This window comes from Vicia villosa, linkage group LG7 (assembly GCF_029867415.1).
Source record: "Vicia villosa cultivar HV-30 ecotype Madison, WI linkage group LG7, Vvil1.0, whole genome shotgun sequence".
In the NCBI taxonomy this organism is placed as follows: domain Eukaryota; kingdom Viridiplantae; phylum Streptophyta; class Magnoliopsida; order Fabales; family Fabaceae; genus Vicia; species Vicia villosa.
The window spans coordinates 81,652,766-81,658,241 of NC_081186.1; the positions used below are offsets into that span (position 1 = coordinate 81,652,766).

Consider the following 5,476-nt stretch of genomic DNA (forward strand, 5'->3'; position numbering starts at 1 on the left):
TTCGTCTCCTACATTCCTGAAACGCACAAACCCACACTACAGGAAAAAAGGCCTCATGCCACGCCCAGAAAACCGAGGCTATATGCAAAATAACCGTGGCGTAACGCTGAGGCCACGGTTTGGCCACGGAAATCCAACTGTGGAGTATACGGCCGTGGCCTAAAGTAAAGTCCACGGTTTTTTGGTATAGACCACGCCTTTTTTACAACTGTGGCTTTTTAGGCCACGATTTAGGTAGCTTGATTAAGGCCGCAGTTTGTATTTGCCATGACTGCAGAACTGTGGCTATATGGTAAAGCCACGGTTTCAATTTAACGTTTACGATACAGTTTTGGTTCAAGATATAGCCACGGTCTGGTTATGACCACATATTTAAAACCGTTGTTATATGTTATGCATTCTAAACCATTTATCTTGCCACGGTTTATTTCTGTACAATCACATAAATGTCATTTTATATATATATATATATATATATATATATATATATATATATAATTTCAACAATAATACTAATTTTTTAGAATTAGTTCTAAGTACTCCAATAGTGAAACCAAACTTGTCCAAAGGGCTGATTTTCTTTTTCAAACCAACATATCAATCACTTACACCAATTTTGAAGAATTTAAAACTTGATTACTATAATTGTATGAATACAAATTATTTTAGTATCTACACATCAATGACAATAGCATCGTGATTGACTAAGTACATTATACATCTAATAAACCTAAACCAAAACTATGCATCTCTAACCATCTGATAGCTGACAAATCCTGAGAAAAGGGTTAGCTGCAAATCAAAGAAACCATAGAATTAGAATGTCTAAAAAAGGATCATTTAAGAACTTTAATGCTCGAGTACCATTGTTGATGTACTCATCAAGAAGATACTTATATTATCAGATACAATGTGAATTATGGCTTCAGCAACTATATTAACATTACAGTGTAAATCATTGCAACTTATGTAGCATCTTACATTGTATAAATCATGGCAACTAGATTGTGAGTCCTAATCTTAGGCTCAATTCTCCGAGCAACAAAATCGTGGAGTCTCAAAATACTTTTCCTAATGCAAAACCGAATACAACCGAGTTGTGAAAAATCCATCTAATCAAATACAATAACACCAGAGTAGTTGGACACATCAAACTAGAAGTTCAAGAAAAGTCCTATACTGGAAAAATTATTTTAAATGTTTGCACTTCTGTGCATTTTTACCTCTGGCAAGACTCCGATTGTTTTACTAGATGGCAGACGGGGGAAATATCCATCTGACGATTTCACCTCTTCCAGCATTATATCGATTATCATCCTGGAAGATGAAAAATAATGAACAGTGTGAGACAAGTATGATTGAAAAATGGAAGTCGTCAAAGTGCCACGCCGAAAGAAAATACAAACAACTAACCTTGTTGTATTTATCCCTGTGGTAATTTGGACTAATAAACAAAATAACATACTTAATATTATGAAAGGATAGACTAAATATAAAGGTCAACTTAAAACTATAAATTAAAGGTTAACACAAGATAGTTAATACAGAAAATCAGAGAACAAATTGAAAGTAAAGTATAAAAGTATATCTAACTCATTGGCATGTGGACGAACTTGAACGAATTTATGTTAGCTTGAAAGAATAAGTAAGACATTCTAGAACAGATCTTACGGGTACTGATAATGGAAATTAGAAAATGAGAAAATTCAACACTAAGCTTTATCAAAAAGTAGCATAAGTGATCAAAGAAAGTAGTAAATAATAACACTCTTCTAATGATTATATCCTAGAGGCACTATAAACTCTAAAGTACAATAAACTTAGACAATGTATTATTAGTGAGAAATAATTTATAGTCTCTCTATCCACTTTAAAGTAATTAACATGCTTCAAATATATTTGAACTACCTTAACCAAGTAAAGTGTATACTAGACAAAGATTATTATTGAAAGAGAGTTAGATTTATAAATTGTCTCCAGAACAGAGCTGTTCCTCGATGCAGACATGCTCAGATTGTAAAATCTGTAGCAGTGAGTGAGAATGTTAATAAATCTATAAATACAGGATAAAGGTTGATCTTATAGCTTAAGTATAACTATAACCAAACAAATAATAAAGGTGGAAAATAATCTTGCATACATACTTCATTGTGCTAAAAGTTGTTGAAGCTAAATAATAAAGGAGATAAGTGTTTTAAATCCTCATTCCTCGGAAGACCGTTTCTAAAAGGCGGTTCTGTCCCTATAAATAACATCGCATAGGTTCAATTTTCACTCGTAAGTTTTGCAACATCAACACTACAGAATGAAAGTATGTTTATTGTCCGACAAAAAAAAATAGACGTAATAAACAAGAATGGGAATGCAAAGTGATGAGAAACTAACTGTTGTTAGAGAGTTGATTGAAGAGGATATTGGAGTGTGATTTGAACAAAACAAACTGAGATACTTGAATACCAAGGTTGATTGGACTGTAACCGCCAGGACGAATGGACGCGCCTCCTACTGCAAAGTTTGCACCATGTCTGTAATTCGATCCAACTGAGTTCAAGTAAGCACTTAGATATGGTAGCTTCAATTCTTCACCTGCAAAGATCCAACATTCTCTAACATTCTTACACAAGTGCTTAAATCAGTAAATAAGCTAATATATGCTAATCTGAATCTATGATGATAATGCTTCAACTTACTGATAAAATCACTGATGAGACGACCATCGGAAGCTCTTCCTGAGAGGCTTCCGAAAAAGCTTATGCCATTAGGAAGTTTTACACCTGTGAATACTGCATATCCAGCTCCAGTATCAGAATTTGAGTCACCAAAATTGTAAATTGCAGGGTACACACATTTCTTTGAATCATAGATATTATTCTGAGATGAAACTTGAATGAATGTAAATGCTACATAGAGATTGAAACACCAAAGTAAAAGAAGGATACACCTTCATGTATTGGAAAAAAAAACCCAAGTCTAACACTACCCACAAAGGATTTATATAGAGTGGCACCCCAACCTTACAAGCCGGTTTTATAAAAATAAGTTAGCCCAAACTCTAATTCTATCGCTAATCAACTACCTGGTAAATTTCAAAGCCTATCTAATCAAAGTAGTTCTTGCAATACTTTAATCAACTACCTGGTAAATTTCAAAGCCTATCTAATCAAAGCAGTTCTTGCAATACTCTAATGAACTACCTGGTAAATTTCAAAGCCACAATCCTCACAGGTGTACACAGCAACCTGCATCAATGGTTTGACATCCGAGCATCGTGTGACTATACCAGCTAATCTTACAAGCTGGCCAATGTTTGAATCCTTCACCTCTCTAATTGTAAATGGCCGTCCTTTTGAAGATGCCTTAATATAAACCTCACTGCAAAAACAACCCACACATATATATCATTAAGTCACACATATAAAATCCAAAGCCAAAAATCAACCCTAATAAAATGTAACAAATTAGTACAAAATCATAGAATATTACAAAACCCTAGAATTTGAATATCCCGGAAAAACATGAAGTCTTACAAGAAGCGTTTGATTTCAGGAGGCATCTTCCGGTGCGGGTGCGGGTCAGAACCATCAGCATCTTCAGTTCCTTCATCAGATCTCTGAGTCATCAAAATATCATGATCATCATCCACAAACGTCTCAGTAGGCTCCGGCATGAGCTCGTCGATTGCATCAGCAAAAATCCCTACATATCTTCTCGTATTCTCAGTAACTCGCGTCAAAAAATCCTCATCTAGATCCTTATACTGAAAACAACAAACACATCACTTAAAATCACCAACTATAACTAAACCTTAGAAACTAACAATTACAATACAGTGAAAATGTCAATAAAACTAACGTTCATTAAGTCGTCGAGATCAATTTCAATAGATCGAGCTTTGTGGTTCGCAACATCTTGCTGAAAAAACGTAATGAACAAAAAAACATGAATTAGGGTTAACAGTCGGTTTAGTACAGATGAATCGAAATGAAGAATATACTAACTAACTAACCAGGATGTTGAGGTACTTGGCTTCGCCATTAGCGTCTGCGAATTCGGAAAGAAACCTACTCGCTAGAACTGAATGATTGAAAAAGAGGATTTAGGTTAAACGATTTCAACGATTTCAAACCTCCATCTAACTAACTCACCAACGATTTCTCCGTCGCGAGCCGTTCATGATGAGAGAGCAAGCGGAGATGAGGAGCGAGTGATGTCGAGAACAGAATCGGGGATGGGATCAGAGGCTTCGAGATTGAGAGAACAGAGAGGGATCGATTGAGACGGAGGAATCGATATGCGAACGAATCACAGCGGCGAGATTTGATCGGAGTGGTAGGTGGCCGCCGTTCATGTTGAAGAAGAAGAAGAGGGAACGTGAAGCCCGATAGTCACAGGTACTCTTACCCTAAATCCCTCTTATTTTTCATTTTCAATATTGTGAGGGTTGAAAGTGGTCAGGAAATGTGAAGAAATGTGAATCTGCTAAGGTTTGGGTTTGGGTTTGTGAAATTGAGAGCGGTGCTCAGGAACCCTAAAAAATTAAGAAGAGGGATTTTGGATTTTACCATAAAACGTTTACATGTTTTTAATATAAAAAAATTAAAAAGAAAATAATTATGAGAGGGAAATTAAAAAAAAAAGGGGGAAATTTTGGAGGGATATATTTTTTTAGGTTTTGGCCACAGTTTGAACTGAAAATTATAGGCCTCGGTTTCTTAGTTGCGGCTTAAAATATCTACCGTTATATAACCGTGGCAATTGAAGTACAGGCCACAGTTTTACACTCCGGATTCAATATTCTATAACATACGTCTACGCTTTGATAACCATGGCCAAATCATATATGTGGCCACAGTTTCTGAGCTGTGGAAAATTTTAGCGTGGCCGTAGGCCAAATTTCTAGTAGTGCCATACCTTCTTCCCCTCTTATCTCTTCTAGATGGTATCGAAACATCCACCACCAGACCAAACTCTTTAAAGATTTCGAACATCTCCTTTGCATCTACCTCCTCTGAAAATTCTGTGAAGAAAAAGTTTGATACTATTTCTTCTTGAGCAGCTCCTTTTCCTCTCCTATCCACCCAGAATGACCCCCCACCTCTGCGCTTGTTGTTATATTTCCTACCAACTTCCGTCCAAATTCCATCCCCCATGGTTTAAGCTAGTAAAACACACAGGTTGCTAGAAAGACACAAAAAAACTAGAAGAACCACACCAAAACCAAGGCCCCTAACCCTAAGGTTAGGAGTTTAAGCCGAAGATCTTAATGCGATAAAACTAATTCATCGTGTCAACTGCCGTGTTGCAATACTCGGTGATAATTTTTGGATGTTGAGCAATGGATAAGAATCAGATCAAATTCAATAATGACAAGATAACAGCACCATTCATGTGTATAAATATACCTGAAGTGAGGAGTTTTTCGCACAGCTTACTTCTTCAGCGCTCCCATTCATGTGTAGTTCCTTGGTGAAGCGTT

The 5,476-nt window shown here is 36.1% G+C and overlaps 1 long non-coding RNA gene across 1 annotated transcript; it reads right to left on the reverse strand.

The window, feature by feature from the left end:
- Nucleotides 1-3,599: 3,599 nt before the first annotated feature.
- Nucleotides 3,600-4,458, reverse strand: LOC131617600 (uncharacterized). The gene is made up of 4 exons (XR_009288631.1): nucleotides 4,146-4,458; nucleotides 4,007-4,074; nucleotides 3,853-3,912; nucleotides 3,600-3,757 (listed from the first exon to the last, which is right to left on the reverse strand). It is a non-coding gene; the product is annotated as an uncharacterized LOC131617600 (long non-coding RNA).
- Between the last annotated feature and the right edge of the window lie 1,018 nt (nucleotides 4,459-5,476).